Source organism: Elephas maximus, chromosome 14, assembly GCF_024166365.1.
Source record: "Elephas maximus indicus isolate mEleMax1 chromosome 14, mEleMax1 primary haplotype, whole genome shotgun sequence".
Classification (NCBI taxonomy): domain Eukaryota; kingdom Metazoa; phylum Chordata; class Mammalia; order Proboscidea; family Elephantidae; genus Elephas; species Elephas maximus.
In genome coordinates, this window is record NC_064832.1 from 30,098,253 (window position 1) to 30,110,300 (window position 12,048).

At 47.2% G+C, this 12,048-nt stretch overlaps 1 long non-coding RNA gene across 1 annotated transcript in view; it reads right to left on the bottom strand.

The window, feature by feature from the left end:
* LOC126058030 (uncharacterized) overlaps window positions 1-11,225 on the bottom strand; it is a 44,347-nt gene extending 33,122 nt beyond the window's left edge. The window contains exon 1 of the long non-coding RNA XR_007513058.1: window positions 9,419-11,225. This is a non-coding gene — a long non-coding RNA (uncharacterized LOC126058030). The remainder of the gene's footprint in view (window positions 1-9,418) is intronic.
* Window positions 11,226-12,048: the final 823 nt, after the last annotated feature.

Here is a 12,048-nt window from a genome sequence, read left to right on the forward strand (position 1 = left end):
GTCCTTTGGACCCGAGGTTCCTGCCCTGAGAAGCTCCTAGACCAGGGGAAGATTGATGACAAGGACCTTCTCCCAGAGCCAGCAGAGAGAGAAAGCCTTCCCCTAGAGCTGGCACCCTGGATTTGGACTTCTAGCCTCCGAGACTGTGAGAGAATAAATTTCTCTTTGTTAAAGCCATCCACTTGTGGTATTTCTGTTATAGCAGCACTAGATAACTAAGACAATTCCCAAAGCCCATTTTTCAGACAAAGATGAGACAGGCCTATAAAACAAAAAACAACACATGTGAGGAATATGCTTCTTAGTTCAAATACATGAGACCAAATGGGCAACTCCTGTCCAAAAGCAAGACGAGAAGGCAGGAAAGGACACGAACTGGACTGATGGACACAGGGAACCCGTGGTGGAAAGGGGGAGCATGCTGGCACACTGTGGGGATTGCAACCAATGACACAAAACAATATGCATATACATTTTTGGATGAGAAATTAACTTGAGCTGTAAACATTCACCTAAAAAAATCCTTGTTGTCGTCGATTCTGACTCATAGTGGCCCTATAGGACAGAGTAGAACTGCCCCATAGGGTTTCCAAGGAGCAGCTGGTGGATTCAAACTGCCAACCTTTTGTTTAGCAGCCTAATGCTTAGCCACTGTGCCAGCAGGGAACCAACTTTCACCCAAAGCACAATAAAATTAAGTAAATAAATAAAACCACAATGAGATATCACTATACACCTATTAGAATAGCTAACCCCCCCGTCCCCCACCCCCCAAAAAAAGAAAAGAAAGTGATAACACCAAATTTTGTCAAGGATTGTGAGCTATTGGGTCTCTTATGCATTGCTGGTGTGAATGTACAATGATAGTTACTCTGGAAAATAGTTTGGCAATTTCTTAAAAAGCAAAACATACACTTACCTTATGACCCAGAAATCACACTCTTCTATCTCAGAGAAATAAAAACTATTTCCACACACGCAAAAAAACCTGTACACAAATGTTCATAGCAGCTTTACTTGTAATAGCCCAAAACTGGAAACAACCCATATGTCCTTAAGTGGGTGAATGGTTAAACTGTGGTACATACATACCATGGAATACCTTATGTCATGCATATGACCATGCCATGTGTACACACGTTCCGCACCTCACCTAGCACAGTCCCCTGCATGTGACCAGAGCTCAGGATATGCCACTGGGTTGCTTGTACGCCTGAATCCTGGCCATTATCTTGGTGTAAATCGCTTCACTGTGTTTCATTGTTTCTCTAACATTGGGTCCAAGTCATACAGACTAGAATGAAATCACAGAAGATTGGACATGAAGGTATTAACAGTCATGCTGATTAGCTGCTGCTTCCTGGGGGTGGTTTAAGCGGCATTTCTCGGGAAGTGCCAAGGTTCTGTGAAATGCGCTCCACATGCACCCAGCAGGGAAGCCACCAGCCAGCGTTTGCAGAGCAGAGCGCAGGAAGCTAGGCCTTTTGCAGAAAGCAACTTGACAAAGACACAGAACATAAAAGCTGCCCTTTCAGCAATTGCATAAGCAAAACTAAGAACTCAGCCTGAAGCCCTGCAGCAGAAAGAGGACGTTCCAGGAAGAGGCAATGAGGCCAAACGTGACAGGAGACACAAGAGGGTCCCGTGAATGTGGTAGACAAGCACCAGCTGTGGCTTCTACGGTAGCTCCACGCCACCGTCCTTAGGGAGGAGAAGGAGGAAACTGACACCCAGTCCAGCAGGGCTCAGCACACAGAGGTGCCTGAAGATTGCGCTCATTAACATATGTAGGTTCAGCTCTTGATTCCCTTTGTCACCTTCATCGATGCCCGAGTTGAAGAACATGTCTGGGTGGAATATCTGAACAGGGTGATCCCAGGTGGCTCTCACAGTGGGGCAGAGCCCAGGGAGGGCCTCTCAGAGTCTTGACTGGAGGTACTTCTGCCTGCACGTCCATCAGAAAGGAGAGCCTCAAAACGTGGGCACAAGAGAGGAAGGGCTGGAGGGGGAATAGGAGAGAGCACATTTACTGAATGCCCATGACATACCAGGCTCGTGGTCGGCATTGTATTAACATTTTCTGTCTCCTTATTTGTTGTTGTTAGTTGCCATCTGGTCGGCTCCTACTCATGGCCACCCCACGTACAGCAGAACAAACTGTAGCCCAGTCCTGCACCGTCTTCAGGATGGTCGGCCCGTGTGAGTCCATTGTGGCCGCTGTGTGTCTTAAGTGGCTTCCAATCTGGGAAGCTCATCTTCCAGCACTATATTGGACTATATTCTGTTCTGTTCCTTATGGTTTTCATTGGCCAATTTTTGGAAATAGATCTCCAGACCTTTCTTCCTAGTTTGTCTTAGTCTGGCAGCTCCGCTGAAGCCTGTCCACCATGGGGGATCCTGCTGGCACTGGAAATATCGGTGGCATAGCTTCCAGCATCATAGCAACACACAAGCCACCATGGTGTGACAAACTGACAGACAGGTGGTGGAGCAGTCCTTATAAAAAGGCCTTATAGGAGCCCCAAAACGTGGACATTGTTACCTTCATTTTACAAATGAGGACACTAAGCAAACATGGCCAGTTTTGCATTTGGGAGACTCTAAAACTGCACTTGAAGCCCACCTCCATCCTGTAACTTGGTTCCTGAGAATCTGCGCTACCTGTAGGCTTCCTTGTCGGTGCCCCTGGGGCCTGTAGAACAGATTGCCAGGCTTGTGATTAGCAAAGTCGCTTCTTAGCACAAACAGCAAACATGGAAGGTAGCTTCTCAGTGAAGAGACTTCGAAGCGCATGCGGGAAATAACAGGTCTATGGAGGCAGCCAAACCCTTGGGAACTGCAGCACAGGGAAGCAGCTTATTGTGTGCATACCTTGGCAGCTATTCCTTTGTTATTCAGAGCTGTCACTCAGCCAAGGGTAAAGGGAGCCTTGACTTTCTTGAAAAGAATGTGCAAAAATAGCTTCCCTTTTTGCCTTGCAATTCACAGGCACATTATCTAAGTTAACCCCCCGGGTTTTCAAGGAAGATAGCACCAGATAGGGTAGGAAGTTCTCAAGGCCACACAGCTCATAGAGGGCAGCCTCGCTCTGACCCACGTGTTCTGCCTCTGGAGCTCATGATTTCTCTGCTGCACTGCTGAGTGCAACCTTCCCAGATGAGCCTATTTGTCACTCTGGAGATGTGAAGCAGTGTCACTAGCAGCCTCTGGGCTGGCCAGCTCTGCTGTGTGATTTTCAGACATCAAGGGATCTTCTCTGCTCTCTATACACTCTTCTACTTTTTTTTCCTAGAAACCCTGGTGGCGCAGTAGTTAAGAGCTACAGCTGCTAACCAAAAGGTTGGCAGTTTAAATTTACCAGGTGCTCCTTGGAAATCCAACCTGTCCTACAGGGTTGCTATGAGTCAGAATTGACAGCAACAGGTACTTATTTCCTGATGTTTTCATTATTTTTTTTTTCCTTTTGACAAAGGACTAGTCCTCTCATTCTATACTTAGAAATGTAGCAAAAGGCAAATACCTATACAAATTACATGTAGTATAATATATATACTAAAGTGAAAATGGCTGATCGATAACATTGTCCTTGTCAGTTGCCACTAAGTTGATTCTAACTCGTGGCGACCCCATGTGCGCAGAGGAGAACTGCTCCACAGGATTTTCAAGGCTGTGGCCTTTTGAAAGCAGATTGCCAGGCCTGTCTTCTGAGGCGCCTCTGGGTGGGCGTGAACCACTAACCTTTTGGTTAGTAGCCGAGCACTTAACCGTTTGTGGCACCCTCATTTAGTGCAAATATCTGTATAAACTTTATAGGCATGTGCATTAATACATGATATGATAGATTTTGGTCTAATTATGCACCCAGGCACCCATAAGTCCAGCAGCGTGCACATCTTTCTGTTTTGAAACATTTTCCAGCACCAACCTGAGGCCAGTCTGGGAATAAATGCTGCTATACATGTTGACACACAAAAACAAAATGTAGCCCTGCAGGCCGAGTCCCCAAACACCTAGATGGAGCTCCTGAGGTCGTAGGTCGCCCCGAAGGCAGCTGGAGATCTGAAACAGATGGGTTGGCAGGAAAGCATTCACAAACACGGGCTTCCTCTAAGGCTGGTGGAAAACAAATCTGGAAAAGCCATTTGCCAAGGTTCCCCAGACAATTAAGTTCAGAAATAGACGCTGGAGAGTGGAAAATTCCTTTGAAGTCATCTGCAAGGCTGATGCTGTTTGCTCTGAGTGGTGCAAAAGTTGGTGGTTCAAGTCTACCCAGAAGAACCTTGAAAGAAAGGTCTAGTGGTCTATTCCTGAGAAAACCAGCCACTGAAAGACCTACAGAACATAGTGCTACTCCGACACTCAGGGACTGGCCGTGAGTCAGCTTGACAGCACCGTTTTCTACTGTCTGTGCTCCAGGGTTCAGACCCCCTGGCAGGACCCACGTGGAGCCTAAAGGGAGAGGCACTGCGTCCTTCACAGAAGGCCTTCTCTCTTCTGGCCACTTCCATTGGCTGGAACAGTGTTCTCCGTGTTCATCTATTTGCCACAAGTTCTTTGGCTGTGTTTTACTAGGGGATTCTCTTCCCTCCTGGGAACTTGCCCATATGGCCTGGTACTCAGAGCAGTTTTCCTCTAGAGAAGTAAATACAGCCTTTTAGGATGCAAATAAACGCAGAAGAGAAAACACAGATTGTTTTGTGGAGCTATTGGCCAAGTGGATATAGTTACAGCTATCAAGCCCTTGAAATATGAAAATTAATTAAATTGAATTTGATGAATGAGAGTAATCACTTCAGAAAGGATAATATGATAAATAACCCCTCATGTAAGGAAAGCAATAATTTCTATGCTACAGGTGCCTCATTTTGAGGATTGCTGAAATGCAAAAATCCAAGTTTACAAAGCAAATGGTATTAGTGATAATGTAAACCCCGTTTCTGGCTCTAGGGCATGCTAACCAGGGATGGGGGCCAGATCCACAGCCCTTGTCACAGGTGCCCCTTGCCCCAAGCTGCTGGATCCAATCGCCGAGGAGATGTAATCTGGGACATTCATGCAGCTCCCCTCACTAGTGGCTACAGCTGAGCACTGCCAGATCCCTGCCCTGGCTGGATTTCCAGGTTGCTGCTTCCCCAATGGCACTGGGTGGGTTGGGCTTCCCGGAGTCTCTCTGTGGCTCTGCGTCTCCTCTGTGCTCACCAGCCCTTTCCAGCAATCAGACACAGTGCCACCCAAAACGAGGAGCTCTCCCACCCCATGCCCAGGAGTCTGTGCTCTGGCCTCATCTTGGGGCTGCTTCCCACCCACCACAGATAAGAACAGCAGCCTCAGCTACTATGGAGGGAGCACCTCCCAGGATTGCTCCAGGTCAGTCATATTCCCTCTCCCTTACATTTCATCCCTGAATGCTCACCATGCTTCGTGTACTATGCAATATAATCCTTATGACAAACATGGAATCCCTGAATGATGCAGTTGGTTAAATGCTTGGCTACTAATCAGAAGGTTGGCGGTTCAAAATCACCCAGAGGTGCCTTGGAAGAAAGGCTTGGCAATCAATCTGATTCCCACAGGTCACAGCCTGGAAAACCCTATGGTGTGCATTTCTACTGTACACACATGGGGTCACTGTGAGTTTTGTTTTTTAACAACTCTACTAAAACTGGTTGCTGTCGAATAGATTCCAGTGCATGTCGACCCCCGTGTCAGAGTAGAACTGTGCTCCACTGGGTTGGCAATTCCAGTGCATGGTGAGTCCCGTGTCACAGTAGAACTGTGCTCCACTGGGTTGGCAATTCCAGTGCATGGCGACCCCCGTGTCAGAGTAGAACTGTGCTCCACTGGGTTGGCAATTCCAGTGCATGGCGACCCCCGTGTCAGAGTAGAACTGTGCTCAACTGGGTTGGCAATTCTAGTGCATGGCGACTCCCGTGTCAGGGTAGAACTGTGCTCCACTGGGTTCGCAATTCCAGTGCATGGCGACCCCCGTGTCAGAGTAGAACTGTGCTCCACTGGGTTGGCAATTCTAGTGCATGGTGACTCCCGTGTCAGAGTAGAACTGTGCTCCACTGGGTTGGCAATTCCAGTGCATGGCGACTCCCGTGTCAGAGTAGAACTGTGCTCCACTGGGTTGGCAATTCCAGTGCATGGCGACTCCCGTGTCAGAGTGGAAATGTGCTCCACTGGGTTGGCAATTCCAGTGCATGGTGACTCCCGTGTCAGAGTAGAACTGTGCTCCACTGGGTTGGCAGTTCCAGTGCATGGTGACTCCCGTGTCAGAGTGGAAATGTGCTCCACTGGGTTGGCAATTCCAGTGCATGGCGACCCCCGTGTCAGAGTAGAATTGTGCTCAACTGGGTTGGCAATTCTAGTGCATGGTGACTCCCGTGTCAGAGTAGAACTGTGCTCCACTGGGTTGGCAATTCCAGTGCATGGCGACCCCCGTGTCAGAGTAGAACTGTGCTCCACTGGGTTGGCAATTCCAGTGCTTGGTGTCCCCCGTGTCAGAGTGGAAATATGCTCCACTGGGTTGGCAATTCCAGTGCATGGTGACTCCCGTGTCAGAGTAGAACTGTGCTCCACTGGGTTGGCAATTCCAGTGCATGGTGACTCCCGTGTCAGAGTAGAACTGTGCTCCACTGGGTTGGCAATTCCAGTGCATGGCGACCCCCGTGTCAGAGTAGAACTGTGCTCCACTGGGTTGGCAATTCCAGTGCATGGTGACTCCCGCGTCAGAGTAGAACTGTGCTCCACTGGGTTGGCAATTCCAGTGCATGGTGACTCCCGTGTCAGAGTAGAACTGTGCTCCACTGGGTTGGCAATTCTAGTGCATGGTGACTCCCGTGTCAGAGTAGAACTGTGCTCCACTGGGTTGGCAATTCCAGTGCATGGTGACTCCCGTGTCACAGTAGAACTGTGCTCCACTGGGTTGGCAATTCCAGTGCATGGTGACTCCCGTGTCAGAGTAGAACTGTGCTCCACTGGGTTGGCAATTCCAGTGCATGGTGACTCCCGTGTCAGAGTAGAACTGTGCTCCACTGGGTTGGCAATTCCAGTGCATGGTGACTCCCGTGTCACAGTAGAACTGTGCTCCACTGGGTTGGCAATTCCAGTGCATGGTGACTCCCGTGTCAGAGTAGAACTGTGCTCCACTGGGTTGGCAATTCCAGTGCATGGCGACCCCCGTGTCAGAGTAGAACTGTGCTCCACTGGGTTGGCAATGGCTAATTTGTTGGAAGTAGATCACCGGGCCTTTCTTCTGCGGCAATTCTGGGTGGACTTAAGCCTCCAGTCTTTCAGTTAACAACAAAACATATCATTTATATCACCCATGTTTCCTATAACAATGTTACTAGGTAAGAATTTTTATTATCTTCATTTTACAGATGAGTTAACTGAGGTACAGAGAGATGGGATATGTTCCTTCGTTTCACGTGACTTATAAAAGGCTGAGCTAGGATTCAAAGGCAGACTTATCAGACTTAACTCACAGGCCTGCATTTTTAACAACACTCTACTTCACCTGAAGAGAATTATTTTCACCGTTGTACAGTGAGAAACAGAGGCTCAGAGAGGTTAAGTAACCAGGCTGAGGTCACAGAGCGGTGGAACTAGATATGAACATAAGTCTTGCCCTATTGAAATTCATATTCTTTTATAACAGCTGATTAAAGGGAAGCAAAACACAAAAAAACAATGAGGGTAGTTGTGTTGAGTAGACAAATCTGGGTAAGAAATCAAGATCTTCCACCTGCTAGTTTTTGATCAATGGCAAAATTCACCTTTGTAATCCTCAGTTTCTTCACCAGTCAGATGAGACTAATCATAGCACATAGCAAATGCTCAGTAAACATTAGCAATTACTACGCCATTATTACACAGTACTACCTCCCACCCACCTCCTGCTTCCTCCCGAGACTTCACCCTGATACCGTCACCTCTGAGAACTCCAGGATCCCTCCAACACCTTTGGCTTTATCACCACCTTACTGCAGCATTAATTACACCTTTGCTTAGCTGGGAGTGGCCCAAGGTCACTGACACCACAGTACCTCAGTTGTGGCCATCACAGCTAATCAAACTCTCCAACAGAGCCAAGAGTCATCCCACAGCCCGAGGGCCCATGCTGAGGCCTTCCATGACCTCACACAGTTCAGCCATCTTCCCTTGCTGATGCCTTGAAGTCCCCACCCACTGGGCTGCTGCCTCTCCTCCTCCCCACTGGGCTTGTGCTCACATTCCAGCCAACCATGGAGTTCGTACCTCTCTGTCCACATTAGTTTCCTGTGGCTGCTGTAACAAGTTAGCAAGAACTTGGTGGTTTAAAACAACACAAATTTATTGTTCTACTGTTCCAGAGGTCAGAAATCTGAAATGGGTTTCACTGGACAAAAATCAAGGTGTTTGGCAGGGCTACATTCCTGTTGGAGGTTCTAGGGTAGAATCCACTTTCTTGCCTTTCCCAGGTCTATAGAATGCCACATTCCTTGGCTCATGGCCTCCTCCTCCATCTTCAAAGCCAGCAATGGCATCACTCTGACCCCTACTTCCATCATCACATCTCCTGTGACTCACCTGCCTCCCTCTGTCACTTATAAGGACCCTTGTGGTTATATGGGGTCCACCTGGATAAGGCAGGATAATCTCCTTATCTCAGCTTCCTTAACTGAATCACCGCTGCAAAGTTCCTTTTGCCATGTAAGATCACATTTCACAGAGTCTTAGTTATCTAGCGCTGCTATAACAGAAATACCACAAGTGGATGGCTTTAACAAAAAGAAATTTATTCTCTCACAGTCTAGGAGGCTAGAAGTCCAAATTCAGGGTGCCAGCCCCACGGGAAGACTCTCTCTCTCTGTTGGCTCTGGGGGAAGGTCCTTGTCATCAATCTTTCCTAGTCTAGGAGCTTCTCAACTCAGGGACCCTGGGTCCAAAGGACATGCTCTGTTCCCAGTGCTTCTTTGTTGCTCGATTCTCTCTTTTATATCTCAAAAGATGTTGACTCAAGATACAACCGAATCCTGTAGATTGAATCCTGCCCATTAATATAACTCCCTCTAATCCTACTTCATAGAGGTTAGGATTTACAACACATAGGACAATCACATCAGGTGACAAAATGGTGGACCACCACTCCATACTGGAAATCGTGGCTTAGCCAAACTGACGTACATTTTTGGGGGACACAATCCAATCCATAACACACAGGCTCCAGGGATTAGGGTGTGGACATACTGGGGCGGGGAACACTATGCTGCCCATCACAGTGCTCCACCTATGAAAAAGCTCTGAAGAATCTGCTTCCTCGGGCTGAGAAGCAAGAGGCACCACAAGGGCCACCCAAACAGGTCTCCTTGCCTTGGGGTTCCTGAGATGAGACACAGGCCTGATGACTCCATCCAGGCTGAAGAGAGATTACCTGCTATGCTCTTCACTCAGTTGTTAGTTGCCATGAAGTTGGCTCCAAATCACGGAGACCCCACGTACAACAGAACAAAACATTCCTGGTCCTTTTCCAGCTTCAGGGTCATTGGTCTGCTCCACTGTTGCAACCACTGTGTATTCTGAGTGCCTTCCAACCTAGGGGGCTCATCTTCCAGCACCGTATCAGACAATATTCTGTTGTGATCCACAAGGCTTTCACTGGCTAATTTTCAGAAGTAGACCACCAAGGCTTTCTTCCTAGTCTGTCTTAGTCTGGAAGTTCTGCTGAAACCTGTCCACCATGGGTGACCCTGCTGGTATTTGAAATACTGGTGACAAAGCTTCCGTGAGCACTTATCTGGGCCAGACTAGCAGGTGCATTTTCTCCCAGGAGAGAAATCCAGTTTAGCCTTTTCGAAAGTCTGTTAAGGGATAATGGTCTGAGAAATGTCCTTGAAAAGGTTGGGGCCAAGGAAACAAACTGAAAAGACCATAACTTCCTTCAATTTTATATCCTGAGGGCCTCAGAAGTGCCTGGTACGAAGTGGGACTGTATCCATGACCAAAGGCTGGGAGGAAGCCAGGGTTGTGGTGAGGCTCCACGTAGCCTTCGGTAACAGTGCCCCCCCTTCCAATGTGCTGGCCCTCCTGCAGCCAGAATGGAAGTGGGGAACTGTAAACCACCGTGTTCCACACAGGCCCTGGGCAAAAAACTTACGTATTTTCTTGCTTAAGATTTCCAATAGCCCTAAACAAACAAACAAACAGTTGTCATTGAATAGATTCTGATGCATGGTGACCCCATGTATGTTGGAATAGAACTGTGCTACAGAATCTTCAACGGCTGATTTTTTTGGACATAGATCTCCAGGCCTTTCTTCTGAGGCACCTCTGGGTGGACTGGAACCTCCAAACTTTCAGTTAGCAACTGAGCATGTTAATCATTTGCGCCGCCCAGGGACTCCAAGGTAAATATTAGCATTTCCATTTTAAAAATGAAAAAAGTGGGTTTCAGAAAATTTCAGTAACTTGCCTAACTACAGATAGAAGAACCTGGATTCAAATCCAGGTCTGTGTGGATCCAGATCTCATACCAGCTATCTCTTTAAATGACAGTAAGTAGAGAGGGTGGTTCCTTGGTTTGTTCTGAGCTCCAGATGTGCCAAACAATGTAGAAAAAAATGGAGCTGCAAACCAGGACAGGCCCCAAGGGAGGGTTCTTTTTGGAGGCAACTTAATTTAGTCATATAAAAGACCGGTTTCCCGTGGAGGAATTCCCAAGCCCCTGTAAGATGCCACTGGGTGCTGATGGCTCTCACCAGAAGGGGGCGCAACGTCTAAGCCTGCCGTACTGGACCACTGAGTGGCTGGAGCAGAGAGGAGCCAGCAGAGGGCGCTGTGCAGAAGTGGTGAGCCCTGATCTTCCTAAGGACCTTGACCACACAGATCCACCAACTCCCACATCCGCATCCTCTGCAGCCCAGGGCTAGTCAGGGAGGAATCTCTTTTTGAGCTAAATTAGTTTCCTTCTCTTGAGACAAAGTAACACAGAGAACATTTTTCAGAAAACATTGGAGGGTGAAGTTTGCCCCTTGAAAATCGCTGATTGTGGTTTCCTCTCTGTTACATTAAACTTCTTTTTGCTACAGCGATGTCAAGGGGGCAGCGCAGAAAAGTGGGTATAGCGGGGAAAGTGAGCAGGCCCAGCCGCGGCTTTGTTCCTTAACAGAGGCGGGGTGTTCTCTGAGCTTCCGTTTTGTCTTCTGTGATCTGAGGACGACCGGCTCTGTATTGCAGGTTTGTTCTGAAGACTAAAAAGAATATACGTAAAAGGCAAGTACATGGTTTTGCACAAAGTAGAACAGCAGTTTGCAATCGTTTTGATCCTGAGCCACCTTTTGACTCTTAAAATAATGAGGATCCCAAAGAGCTTTCGTTTATGTGGGTCTATCCATCAATATTTACCTCATTAAAACTTAAATTTACTTTCCAGTTCAATTTCTAATTAAAATATTTAGTTAATAAAAAGTAATAATAAACCCATTACATGTTAAACTTAAAAAAAAATTAGGAAAAATAATTTTATTTTCAACCCCCCCAAAAGAAGTTTCATTAGAAGACTGACAGTTCTGCGCATTTTTACAAATCTCTTTTAATGTCTGATTTAATAGAGGATAGCTGGGTCCCCCATCTGTGCCTGCATCCATCTGTTGTTAGTCACCCATCAAGTAGCCTCATGAAAGGGTGGGAGTGAAAAATGCAAGTAACTTCTTAGTATATTATGAAAATAGTTTTGACCTCGGCACTTAATAAAGCTGGGTGGCACAAACAGTTAAGCTCTCGGCTGCTCACTGAACGGTTGGCAGTTTGAACCCATCCAAACACACCTTTGAAGACAGCTCTGGCAATCTGCTTCCGACAACCCTATGGAGCAGTTCTACTCTGCACACATGGGGATGACATGAGTCGGAATTGACTGGATGGTGACTGGTAACTAGAACCTAGATTTGCCTTTATTAGCACTTTATTCCCTTGGCTTTATCTTTTGCGCTTTTTCTCTCCATAATTTTGTTTCTGTATTTGAGGCAAGTTACATATATTGTGGGTCTTTACCACTAAATGTGG